General features: G+C 40.6%; 1 pseudogene; it reads left to right on the top strand.

Moving 5' to 3' along the window:
* Window positions 1–330: 330 nt before the first annotated feature.
* Window positions 331–14,703, top strand: LOC127450576 (galectin-3-binding protein A-like; annotated as a pseudogene).

Below are 14,703 nucleotides of genomic sequence, written 5' to 3'. Positions count from 1 at the left end.
CTGTTTTGCTGTATTGAGTTCTACAGCAAAAGAAGAATCATGTATCTGTTATTGCCTCTGCTGTTTCTTCATGTTCCAATGCAGCGATAAACCTCTGCTTTTAGATTTAATAACGGCACAACAATTATTTGCACTTGGAGCAAATATGTAAAAGTATTACAATAAAAACGTATTTAAAATGTATTTATTTCCATATCAAGATACTGTGTCTCCTAAAGTTTGGCCATGTTTGCCTGTTAAAAATTAAAAACAAAGATGTAAATGTAGTCTCTAAAATTTCATATTCAAGCATTCAGTGGTCTATTCTGCTGTGCAAAGGCAAAACGAGTTATGATCAAAATTAGATCTCTTCCTGACTATGATCTGTCCTGTAACAGACAGGTTCGGCACAGTCATCAGATTCAGAGAAAATGGGAGTGTGAAAACTGCAGTAACAAAGTAACAGCACAAAATCCATACTGAAACCCCAAAATTCTTTTTCTGATTTGTTCTATTTTATTTTTTCTGTTTCAGTGTTTCCTTATGTAGGGCACGAATGTTGCAATGAGCTTTTGCAATATTACCTAAAATTGTCAGAAATTAAGAGACCCAAGAGCAGAGGAACAGTTCACATGATTTATTGACAATAAATTAGAACACAGCAGGGCTGGCGAAGCGTGGGGAACCCGGCACCGACTGCAGCAGGAAGGCGGTGAGTGTGTTCGTTGGCGTGTATGCGTCGTGGTAGTAGGGAACAGATCTGTGAGGAATCCTCCACTGAAGCATGTGTGGGCAGAAGGACAAGCGCAGCAGCAAACTGGAAGGTAACTGCACTCCAGACACACGTGCAGAGACAGGCACCTAATAGCTGAAATTACTCTGATGTTACACCGCAGGAAACTGCGCTTCCAGGTTCTTTCGAGCAGCAGATTTCCATGGTGGAAACAGGCAGCACTGCAGTTTTAATAATCTTTTAAGCTTTATAGAATGTAATAATGTTTTTTAATGTTAATTAAAGTTATTATAAATGGTTTATCTATGGTTTACAGTGAAGAAGTTCTGTGGGTTCTTTTCTGAAATAACAGCAAAACAAGTTTAAACTTGTTTTAGTGAGCCTGTATGATTATCTGTCACAACGACAGCACTTTGGAAATTAAAAACAGTTTACAATCAGAGTTAACGTAATTTCTTCGTACAAAAAGTTAGTATCGAACAACAACAGCTGCGGATCAATTGTGTCTAAAGAGCAGACGCGATAACAATGACAGTGACCCAGGAATTATCATCATTTATTTAAAATCCTGAGTTTTCCTGATGCAACAATCTGGTGGAAATTTAAAGAAGCCCACTCTCCAATAATCTGTGTTCCAACCCCAGGGGTGTAAAGTAACGAATTACAAATACTCACGTTAGTGTAATTAAGTCGTTTTTCCCAGGAATTGTACTTTTTTAAGTAGTTTAAAAATTGTATACTTTTACTTGAGTACATTTAAGTGCTGTAACTTTTCTTTTACTGTACTGTTTTCCCACCGTCTGTGTTCACTACTTCCCTGTCCTGATTTTATTTTTATCTATCAACATGATTGGCTAGGGAGAGTCTCGTGACTCCCGTCAAATCAAATCACACATAAAAAACTTGAATGGCAGCTGTAGATCTGGCGCCAACTGTTATGGATGCCTCAAGCACAGTTTACACCTGAACATCAAGGCCGCACCTGAAAGGGCTTTTCGCAGTGAAAAAGGCCAATTGCATGATTGTGTCATGTGAGTTTAACTTGCTCAAGCCAGATATCAGCATTAATCCTGCCTCTAATTTTAAGAAACATATCGAGGTAAATTTCATATTTCTGCTTATTATTATTTTATTGGGCTGCTGTGAGAGATTAAGGCAATTAGGTTCAATAGTTATCAATAGGGTTGGGCAATAATATGATCTAGATGTTTATCGGAAAAAAGAGAGATGTCCTCGATCAAACTTTTGAGTAATATTCTATATTTAGCCTATGTTATACATCTAGAACAGGGGTGTTCATTACATCGATCGTGAAAAGCAAGAGCACCACTGGTTGGTTGATCTAGATGAAATATAAAAGAGTGACTTTTTATTTCCTGACGTCTGTAGCTGCGTGCTGTTTGATTGACAGGTGGCTAATGTTTGTGCGCCAATGCAGGCACGTGCCTAAATGGTCAAACACACTTTTTTAATAATAATATTTTTTAAAATATTGTTTGTTTTTTAATAATACCAACCGATGATAAAATAATTTATAATTATGCTTAACCTTTATCATGTTTTTTCTAATGCCTGATTGAAAAGTATCAAACTTCATAGAGCAATACTTCAGGCAGAATATTCCACCAGTCACAAACTTCAGAAAATTGTGCGTCATGCATGCGAATGAGAACACAACTATTGCTGGGCTTGAAAGATACAAGAACTAAATCAAAGTGGAACATTGTATCTCAAAAGGAGGACAATATGGCCCCCCATGTGCTACTTAAAGAAATAGTTCACTCAAAAATGAAAATTCTCTTAGCATTTACTCACCCTCATGCCATCCCAGTTGTGTATGACTGAATTTCTTCAGAAGAACACAAATTAAGATTTTTAGAAGAATATTTCAGCTCCGTAGGTCCATTCAATGTAAGTGAAGGGGTGTCAAAATTTTGACGCTCCAAAAAGCACATAAAAGCAGCATAAAAGTAATACATAATAACTCCAGTGGCTTTAATCAATGACTTCAGAATTGATATGACAGGTGTGGGTGAGAAACAGACCAATATTTAAGTCCTTTTTTGCTAGAAATTCTTCTCTCTGCCCAGTAGATGGCGATATGCATGAAGAATGTAAATCACCAAAAACACAAATAGAACAATGTGAAATTTAAAGTGGAGATTGACTGAGCAGGGTGGAGAATTTATAGTAGAAATTGACTTAAATATTGATCTGTTTCTCACCACATCTATCATATCTCTTCTGAAGACATGGATTTAACCACTGGAGGCACATGGATTAGACTACTTTTATGCTGATTTATGTGATTTGTGGAGCTTCAATATTTTTGCACCAATTCACTTTCATTGTATGGACCAAAAGAGCTGAGAAATTCTTCTAAAAACCTTAATTTGTGTTCTGCAGAAGAAGAAAGTCATACACATCCAGGATGGCATGCGGGTGAGTGAATGATGAGAGAATTTTCATTTTTGGGTGAATTATTCCTTTTTAAGCATGATGTAGCCCCTGTACCAAACAACTTTTCCCATGCCTGCTCTACCTCCTCTATTGTGCAGGACATGACATGCCAAGTGATCCTGCATATTTAGCATTTTTTTGCATTCCTTGCATTGTTTTGAACATGTTTTATGCACAACAATAACACTCTGTCGGCATTAAGGGAAATTTAGACCCTACACATAAACTGATTTTAATGTAATTGTTTCATACATTACGATTTAAAATGGTGATCAGCGTATTGAAAATAACTTTTTAATCTTTTCATTTCTGTTATCATGTCTCCCTTTTATTTTTTGGAATCAGATTCATGTAGTGTTTATCATAGATAAGTGATGTATTTTAAAAGTTGGCATACAGTGTTCATTATAATGGGGCATAGGTTTTGCAACTCAGTACTCAATACTCACTACTCAAGAGTACTTTTAAAATGAGCTACTCTTTTACTCTTACTTGAGTAGTTTTTAGGAGAGCTACTTTTACTCTACTCACACTACATTTTTGGGAAGTAACAGTACTTTTACTTGAGTATGATTTGTCAGTACTCTTTCCACCCATGTCCAACCCCACAAACAGCACTTTTTGGGCATTTTTGGCAAATTTGTGCAAAGCACCCACAGACAGCAGTTCTTTTCTGGGCAAAAAAATGAACCCAGAAGGGGCGGGGCATTTGTGTGTAAACAGTCACTTCATCTACAGGTGCATCTCAATAAATTAGAATGTCGTGGAAAAGTTCATTTATTTCAGTAATTCAACTCAAATTGTGAAACTCGTGTATTAAATAAATTCAATGCGCACAGACTGAAGTAGTTTAAGTCTTTGGTTCTTTTAATTGTGATGATTTTGGCTCACATTTAACAAAAACCCACCAATTCACTATCTCAACAAATTAGAATATGGTGACATGCCAATCAGCTAATCAACTCAAAACACCTGCAAAGGTTTCCTGAGCCTTCAAAATGGTCTCTCAGTTTGGTTCACTAGGCTACACAATCATGGGGAAGACTGCTGATCTGACAGTTGTCCAGAAGACAATCATTAACACCCTTCACAAGGAGGGTAAGCCACAAACATTCATTGCCAAAGAAGCTGGCTGTTCACAGAGTGCTGTATCCAAGCATGTTAACAGAAAGTTGAGTGGAAGGAAAAAGTGTGGAAGAAAAAGATGCACAACCAACCGAGAGAACCGCAGCCTTATGATTGTGAAGCAAAATCGATTCAAGAATTTGGGTGAACTTCACAAGGAATGGACTGAGGCTGGGGTCAAGGCATCAAGAGCCACCACACACAGACGTGTCAAGGAATTTGGCTACAGTTGTCGTATTCCTCTTGTTAAGCCACTCCTGAACCACAGACAACGTCAGAGGCGTCTTACCTGGGCTAAGGAGAAGAAGAACTGGACTGTTGCCCAGTGTTCCAAAGTCCTCTTTTCAGATGAGAGCAAGTTTCATATTTCATTTGGAAACCAAGGTCCTAGAGTCTGGAGGAAGGGTGGAGAAGCTCATAGCCCAAGTTGCTTGAAGTCCAGTGTTAAGTTTCCACAGTCTGTGATGATTTGGGGTGCAATGTCATCTGCTGGTGTTGGTCCATTGTGTTTTTTGAAAACCAAAGTCACTGCACCCGTTTACCAAGAACTTTTGGAGCATTTCATGCTTCCTTCTGCTGACCAGCTTTTTAAAGATGCTGATTTTCATTTTCCAGCAGGATTTGGCACCTGCCCACACTGCCAAAAGCACCAAAAGTTGGTTAAATGACCATGGTGTTGGTGTGCTTGACTGGCCAGCAAACTCACCAGACCTGAACCCCATAGAGAATCTGTACTGTCAAGAGGAAAATGAGAAACAAGAGACCAAAAAATGCAGATGAGCTGAAGGCCACTGTCAAAGAAACCTGGGCTTCCATACCACCTCAGCAGTGCCACAAACTGATCACCTCCATGCCACGCCGAATTGAGGCAGTAATTAAAGCAAAAGGAGCCCCTACCAAGTATTGAGTACATATACAGTAAATGATCATACTTTCCAGAAGGCCAACAATTCACTAAAAATGTTTTTTTTTTTATTGGTCTTATGATGTATTCTAATTTTTTGAGATAGTGAATTGGTGGGTTTTTGTTAAATGTGAGCCAAAATCATCACAATTAAAAGAACCAAAGACTTAAACTACTTCAGTCTGTGCGCATTGAATTTATTTAATACACGAGTTTCACAATTTGAGTTGAATTACTGAAATAAATGAACTTTTCCACGACATTCTAATTTATTGAGATGCACCTGTATACAGATACACAAGACAGGCCCAACTGAGGCAGACAGAGCAAGACAAGTTACTTGAACAAACAACAACAATCTAGCAAAGATCATGACACAACAAAGGGTTTAAGTAGGCAGAGAATCAACGGAGAACAGGTGCTGTCAGCACGCTAATTAGTGGCATGATCAGTGTTCCCATGGAAACAATCAGTGTTCCCTTGGAAATGCGATCACACATGCTGGCAGCACCTGAGACACATGAGGGAGAGAAAAACAAAACAAACAGAACAAACTGGCGAATTCACCGGACCGTGACAATAATAGTTTTAAAGGCATTTCATATTCTGAGCACATTTTCACTAAACAATAAAAAAAAATGTATCACTTCCTCCAGATGACCAACAAAAGCATCCTACACAGGAAGGGAGCGTGAGATTTGTGGGCAATCTGCCTTCGTCTGGTCGTGTGGAGGTGTATCATGATGGACAGTGGGGTTCAGTGTGTGATGATGGATGGGAACTGGCTGAGGCACAGGTGGTGTGTCGTCAGCTGGGTTTTTCTGGAGCTATATCAGCCACCACTGGAGGACATTATGGTGAAGGCAAGTTCTGCAGTGTGTTGGAGAAAGTCTGATAGTTGCTCTTTGTATTTGTCAACAGTTGTCTTATTTCTTTTACCTTTTTAGGCTCTGGTCCAATCTGGCTGGATGACATGAAATGTAAAGGCTCTGAGAACTCATTGTCTGATTGTGGCCTCAAAGGTTGGGGTGTTACTGACTGCACACATAAAGAGGGTCCAGGAGTTGTCTGTGAAACTGGTGAGCCATCTACTGGATCTTCCTCAAATTGCAATTCTTTCTTGTACATGGAATTTGCCCAGTTATCAACAGTATTTGGAATGTCATAATAAGACGGCAGCTATCCATTTATTAATTTTAAGGGGTCAAAGCACAGAAGGTACTGGAATCCTCATGTTATTGTACAGATTTTCTTATTAGAATAAATTTATTTCTTCCCTAATCGACTCTGGGCATCGAAACTTGTTACTTTTGGTATGATTTCACCCACTACTGGGGGCAAGCGCAATTACATCCACCTGCAACTAAGTGGCGATATTATAAGCACATTTAAGGATTAGCTTATAAGTGTGGGCTAGCAAGATTAAAGTATTTTGTTCAGATGCGACCCAATGAATTGTTTTGGGTGTGGCCCATATTGACAAATTGGACTCCTATCTATCTATCTATCTATCTATCTGTCTGTCTGTCTGTCTGTCTATCTATACCCTCATGCCATCCCAGATGTTTATGACTTTCTTTTTTCTGCTCTGCAAAAAATTATTTGCAAGACAAGTATTTTTGTCTTGTTTTCCTTTAAAATTATCTACATTCTTAAAACGTGATTTATTTACTTGTCAAGCAAAATTGTATAAGATATTATGTTTTGATTTAAGAGTAATCTGACAAAATTAAGTTAATTTTAGACTTAAACAAAAATAAAATTGCCAATGGGATAAGAAAAATAAACTAACCTAACCTAACCCTCATTATTCTTACCCCATTGGCAAACAGTTTTTTCTTGTTTTAAGCATTCTTTTAAATTAGATTTCTCTCAAAACAAGACTTAAAATCTTAAGGAAGAAAAATAAGGAAGATTTTTAGAAGTATATTTCAGCTTTTTTTGTCCATACGATGCAAGTGAATGGTGACCAGAATTTTGAATCTTCAAAAAGCACATAAAGGCAGCATAAAAGTAATCCATTAGACTCCGGTGGTTAAATCTGTGTTTTCAGAAATTATATGATAGGTGTGGGTGAGAAACAGATCAATATTTGAGTCCTTTTTTACTATACAGTAAATCTCCACTTTCACATTCTTCTTTTGTTTTTTGGCGATTCACATTCTTAGTGCATAACGCCACCTGGTCAAAGGTGGAGATTTATAGTAAAACAGGACTTAAATATTGATCTGTTTATCACCAACACCTATCATATTGCTTCAGAAGATATGGATTTAACCACATAGTCTTAGAATTATGAATCAGAGTCTTATGAATTACTTTTGTGCTGCCTTTGTGTTTTTTTGAAGATTCAAAGTTCTAGCCACCATTCACTTGCATTGTATTATATCATCTGAATGCAAAGTTCAAACTTTATGAAACTTGGTAGGCCTACATTTTAAAAAGAGGACATTTTGAGGACACATTACATTTTGTCAGATTCCATAAAGTGGGGAGCTATAACTAAAAGAAACTCATAACTCTGCAACTGTTAATAGAAAGTTGAAACTCACTACCCTCGGATAACAGCTGTATTCTGTTCTGCCTAATTTGAAAGCTGTTCATTTTCTCCCCTTATACAGTGTGCTTGGACCCCGATAATGGCTGTTTGACATTATATTCATAACTAACTGCATTTCAATTATTTCTGTTGAACATTTACGATTTTAAGATATTTTTATTCAGTTTTCTTTTAGGTAAAAACATGAACACCAATCATCAGTTCTCTGTGGATTACAGTCTGGGACTGGTGATCTGTTTGATGGTGGAGATGGTTGCAATTTCAGCATTAGTGTATAAGACCTCAGTGAAGAGGCAGAATTGACGTTTTGTGTGCACAGTTTGATCCTCATGGTTTATTCAGAATTAAACGCAACAAATAACTCCAAAAACGTCACAGTAGAGGTCAGCCAGACTTGCCATCCCCATGTCTCTGCTTTTCTCATGTAACTTTCCAACCTTTTTTTAAGTCATTAGGAATATTATCCTTTTTCAACTGTACAACTTTCAGTTGTACAATTCTCAGGAAATTATGCTATTTGTGTCCCCAAGAATTAACAGGATAGTGAACTTTACATAGTATTTGATCAATACATTTTTTTCACATTATTGATGAATTTAACTCGATTTGAAATAAAATGTTTATATATACATTATATATATATATACACACACTCTGCTGAAGGGAGAATAATACATCAAGATCTCCAATAGTGTGGCTGAGCTACATAGCATCTTGTGCCCTTATTCAGAGAACCAGGGTTATATACTGTGCCAGAACGACCCGCCCATCCCACTCATCCTCGTCTCCCTGCCTCTAAGGGCTGACCTTCAGCCAGGCTCACAATGGAAGTGAGAAGGAGAAAGGAAAGGCACAATTTAATAAGTCTTGTTTGGGCAGCGGATAATGAGGCACATCTGATGTGAACAGAGCCTCATCACGTTGCCCTTAAAATGTAGCACACGCCTCTTCTCAGGAGGTCGGCCTCTTTCTCCAAGTGCATGCATATTGGTCTCCTCGTAGGTCCAGGAATGTAGCAACTAGGGAACCAGAGTGAGTTAGATGCGTTGTTGGACCCACACCCCCGGAACCCCGGCGCAAGTTAGATGTATCGTTCTGAATGACAGCACACATTACTGCTGATGGGCTAGGGTGCTGGTCTGCCCTTTCTGGACACTTGTCATAGATGTGTCACCAGGTATGACAGCACGCATCATGGCTGATGGGATAGGATACCGGTCTGCCCTTTCCCTCACACGTCGCTGGCCCTGGGAAGTTGAGCCGCTTGGGAGAAGCTGTCGCCCCTCGTGCCCCAGACCTAGGAGTGGAGCATGTGTGACTGCCGGACCACGCCCATGTCTTGGACCATTCCTCTGGACACTCCCCGACCTACACAGAGCCCCGATTATGCCATATTTCCCCTTTGTTTTAGACACTTATCCCCATGAACACTTTATATTCTCATTTTTGGAAATTTTATATTGTTTATAATTTAAAATAAATGCCTCGCCGAGACCTGACACCACACCCACTGTGTCTGTCTCTTGCTCACCCCAATACCCAAAATACATAACCCAAGTGTTCCCTTTAATTACGGACACTTCAACATTGTGTCAGTAGCTGACGCTATGTGAAGTGTATCGCACAATAACAAACTTCTGCTTGATGCCACAGAAAACAGTGATTGCTAGCCAAATACTGAAATGAAACACAAGGGAAATTACAGAGTCGAGACACTGTTACAGCCAGGACCTGAGAAGAAAGAGAAGACATATCCAAGTTATAAATTGTGAGGTGATGCCTACCCAGCTGCGACACAAGCATCCGCCACAAATATCCTACAGGGTCACGCTCTTAGACTAGGCCCACAAGGATGCCATACCATTTTTTATGGGCTCTGATACAGAGCGGGCAAGGTGTACAATGCAATTTGTAGGCCTGCGTGATTGCATCCATTAACTAAAGGGAGAACCTCTGTTTGGTAATGGGAAAAACCTTTTGTGTGTTCACCCAAAGAGACAAACAGCTGGTCTGATTTACGCCCTATGTCCTGTGTATTTTTAAGATACTGTATATTTTCAACACTTTGACAGGGCACAACCTGTGTAGATGTTCGTCCTCATTGGACTGAAAAGGAGGGACCAAAAAGGCTTGCAAAACTATAACCGGGGTGGAAGGCATTTTGGCACATAACAAACCCATGGTCAAAGTATGACTTTGGAGAATCTCGAAAATTAGACCTGGATGGGGAAAAAACAGATTCCAGACACTCCAGAAGGAAATGCAGGACAGATTGCACAGGGAGGCCATTTGTGTGCCAGAGCATCAATCCTTAAGGAAGCCAGAGTCAGCAGAGAGAACCAAAGCTGGCATTGCGTTGTTTCCGATAAGGCAAAGAGACCCACCTCTGCCCCTAACCTGTGAACTGTCTGAGGATGCAGTTGCCACTCCCCAGGTAAAATAACTTGATGAATGAGCAAGTCAGCTCTGCAATTCAGGTGACCGCAATACACAGCTTAAAGTGAGAGCAGGTGATGATGAGACCAAAGAAGGATGCGGCATGCCAGATTCAGCATCGGGCATGAGCACACTCCTCCTTTGTAATTCAAATAAGTGACTACCCATGTGTTGACCATCTAAATCAGAATATGAAACCCCTGCACATCTGACTGGAAAGCTTTGAGGGCCAAACAGACTTTAAACAGCTCTAGGTGATTGATGTGCGACAAACCACGCTGATTCGTTTTGGGAATCAAACATGGGACATGCATCACATAAGGCTCCCCAGCCTGTGAGCAACGTGTCTGTCATTACCACATTGTGCCAGATGTCACGTCACACCCCCATCCCCTCTAGAATGAGGTTTTCCTCCAAAGCAAGAGCGCTGCCATACAGCGTGAATCGTAGGCACAATGCGACTCTGCCACACAAACCAGGGGACTCTGGCATTCACCCAACACCAAAGAGGCCTCATGTGAAGCAACCCCAAGGTGTGACTGTGGCTGCAGCAGTAATCATGCCTAGAATGCATGGACAAAGCAGCAGGTTCAGCCCAGGCATGACTAAACCAAGCTCTGCCGAATGGTCCTAATGCATGCATCTGAGAACCGTACCCTCATGGTACACCAATCAATCTTTACCTCAAGGAAGGAGATCTTCTGACTGGGAGTCCAAGAGCTTTTGGACCAATTGATCCTGAGCCCTAAACTTGCCAGCAGCAAGGGGGCCATGCTGACTTCTCAGAGTGGGTAAAGATCAACCAACCGTCACAAACCAGTGCCTGACAGAATGTGGTTTTGAGTGACCATTTTGAAGGAAAATGTCCTCCTCAGGTCTAGGATTAGAGGCATGGTGTCATTGTGCTTCCCAACCAGAAAATAGCTGACTGTAGAAGCCACGCAATGCTCGTTTAGGAGGAACAATCTCTATTGTGACTGGACTTCTAATCTAAAACCTGTGTGTCTTCCACTGGAATGTTGGAGAAAATAACAGTGTTGATACACAGATTACTCAGAGCAAATTGAATCAGGTACCCTTGTTCTACCATGTGAACAACCGAATTTGGCACCCCTGTAAGACTGCTCCAAGCACCTAAGCATGTGTTCTGCTGGCTTGAGGGGAACAAAAAATGGCTAGGACAAGGCACATAAGTGGTGCAGCAATGGGTGGAAACACTTGGGCTGGACTCACTGTGGGACAAGGAGTCACGACACAGAAATAAAGTGCTGCAGTGTGGTAAATGAGCGGCACACCAACAGTGATGGGGCAAAGAGCTCCTGTGCTCTGCTGCTTGAGGTGGGGCAACCTAAGGAACAGATAAGTTCCCCTTCGCAGTGTTTAGGGCTTGGCAAAGCCTGTTCCATCAGATTTGGCCCCCGTTTCAATGGCTGATGCCCATCAGGAACACATAGCCAGCCCAGGGGTTGCTAGCCCACCAGAACTATGCTTAAGGTCAAATTTCTTGCATGACCACTGACATTGCGACCTGACTGGTGGCTCCACATGTGACTCCAGGCATGTCACAGAGGCCAGAGACTGCTGTGGGAAAATGTGCTTGTAAGCAGCAGACTGCTGCTTAGCAGAACAGAACTTTTCTATAATGTCACTCGTGGCATCACCAAAAAGGCCATTCTGGGAAACAGGAGTGTCCAACAGGAAGGCCTTGTCCTTATCATGAATGCTTGACAAGTTAAGCCACATGTCTTTCCACAGGTGCAAGGCCTACCATTATCCTGCCCACTGCTTGAGCAGTCACCTTAGTCGCGTAAAGCGCCACATCCATAGTGTACCTCGGCTCTTTAACTGCTTCTGGATCAGGCCTGTGCTCGTCCACATCATTGAAGGGGTCAGCTTGGTATACCTACAAGACACTGACTGACAGATCTATCGGATCATCCTCTCAACTGAATGAGACCGAGCAATGTGACTCGGGGTCGTGGCACAGATCGCCTTGCTCGTACTACACAGAAGGATTGGTACACACTTCAATGGACAAGAATGAGAAATGCAGACCCTGGCCCAGTGTTAAATTATTCTTGAGTCCCTGTGTTCTGACTCCTGCCTGTGCTTCTGAATTAAGGGTCATTTGGGTAGTGAATGCTAACTTCTTAAAGAAAGCAACACTAGAGCGAAGCATTTCATCTTCATGTGCTCGCTGTGAGCTCATCTAATGCTGCCTCACCATGGGAAAGCCCCATTCACTCAACAGAGTGCTCGGCACTGTTGGAGTAAAACAAGTGCAAGGAGGCAAACACTTGCAGAATAAACAGGCCATCATTGCTGTGGTTCCTTGTTACACTCCACTTTAAACAATACAAAACAAACAAAGCACTTAGCTCAAAGGGTAAGTATTATCGCAGCACAGCAGGGAGAAGAAACCCAAAGTATGTCCTGCTGTAGAATGTGTAACTAAGAGGAAAAACAAAGAAAAGTCAGATTTTAGTATGGAGTAACGTAATTGCGACCCTGAAGGAAGAATTTTTTTTTAAATGGTGTGAAGCCCTGCTTGTATGCACCACAAGGATTGTGCTTGAGGGGGCAGAGCTTGAGTGCTATCTGCCAATAAATTGCCATGATTCTGTAAGAGCTTTGGTAGTCATCACACAACTGACCGTATTCCCATATCATCAGCTAATGACATAGCTTTGAAGTGACCCTAATGAAAGGAAATCTGTTTTAAAAGAGAAATTTCATAGATTTTTGATACTTTTTCAAAAAGAATGTACCAGTGATATACCAGAATTTACTTTGATACTAATTTTTATTCAAATTATTAACAATGTGATTGAAATAATGTAGCACTTTAGGGTTAGTGATATGATATATAAGTATTGGTGCTTTGCAAGTTCCTTTGACCAGGGGGCAAACTCAGGTCCTCGATAGTTAAACCTAAATCTGAGAAAGGGGGGCCATCCATAGAAACTTTGTCCCAGGCCCTGTAAATTACAGCAGTGGTCCTGGCTATAACCACATATATAGGATAGGGGGTAATAGTTTTATAATTAACTGTTGACAAACCCATATTTGTTGGACACTGCTCTGGACATTGGTCACTAACAAGACAAGTCCCCCTATGGTGGTTCCCTCATATCAATGGTGTTTACGGCCCTGGTAATTTGCACCAGAGGTGGGAAAATATATGTTCAGCAGTAGCATTTTCAAATAAAATGATTATTAAAAAAATCCAGATTTTATTTTATTTTTTATTTTTTTTGCACAAATGGCACAGTTTCCTAAGAACGAGCCATGTCAGAATGCTACTAACAACATAATGACACATTAGTGTTAGATGCTAACAGGATCTGATTTACATTTTTTCTCAGGTATTTGTACACACGCCAGATTGATGTTTCCATCACATTGGCTCAATGCCTCCATCAGTTGGCTTATATCTTTGGAGTGAAGAAGCTTATGGAGGATGTTGGCAGGGTCTTCACTCTACTTATTCCTAAAGACAACAGCTTCCAGACCCAGGTATCAATGTACGAATATGGTGTCCGCACAGGTGATCTTGTTCTTCAGGAGAACATCCTTCAGTACCTTTCCTGGAACTGTGAGTTCTTCACAAGTTATCCGGTGTGGAGCACCCTCTCCTTTCACATGATGGATGCTCTTCTGTTGCGCTCAGACCCGGTTGTGAAAGATGAAGCTTTTCTTCTTGAAGCACTGGAGAGCTGGATCCAAGACAAAGGCGATGCAGTTAGTCCAGAGCAAGAGGCCAGTCTCCTGAATCACATCCGCTTCCTGTTGATCCCAGTAGATAAACTCTATGACATGCAGTTTACCTCAAGTATTCTCCATAAAAACCATGAGAAACTGTACCTAACTGGCTTTCAGTTTAATAATTTTCCCTTCTCTAAGATCAGGAAGCAAATTAATAACATCAGTGATGAGTATTTACCTAGAATCTGCACTGCAGATGAGTGGAGTGTATCTATCAATGACACCACAGTTCATTATCGGTCCCATCACTATCACTACGGCCAAAATAACAGAATCCAAACTTTCTCAACTCCTGTCCACACTAGTGCTATTTACAGAGACCAAAAGGTCCCTTGGCAAGCACAGAATTTTCTTAGCATTCAAGAATGCTCTTACTATAGTTTTACATGTGATTCTCTCCCTGCTGCCAGGTTCTTTGTATATAACAATATGTACGATTATGCCAGCACCATTCGCTACAACAACAGGTTAATTATCAGCTGTAAAACTGAAAACAAAGTCTTTCATGTACAAGATTTCAAAAATGATGTGGCAGTCATTCCAAACAACAGCAGTATGGGCCTGAACCCCTGTCCTGATGACTACAGATTTAGATTTGTAGTGCGTCCACAGTATATCTGACCACTTGAGGCTGGTTATTGCATTTTAGTTCAGTTCTGTCTAGCCAATTCAATCAAACAGTTTCCAAATCATGTTTAATCTTCATTTACAATGTTTGATGTTGATTTATGATAATCTTAA

Source organism: Myxocyprinus asiaticus, chromosome 13 (assembly GCF_019703515.2).
Source record: "Myxocyprinus asiaticus isolate MX2 ecotype Aquarium Trade chromosome 13, UBuf_Myxa_2, whole genome shotgun sequence".
Classification (NCBI taxonomy): Eukaryota; Metazoa; Chordata; class Actinopteri; order Cypriniformes; family Catostomidae; genus Myxocyprinus; species Myxocyprinus asiaticus.
The sequence above is the reverse complement of the archived record's forward strand: the minus strand, read 5'-3'. Positions and strand labels throughout refer to the sequence as shown.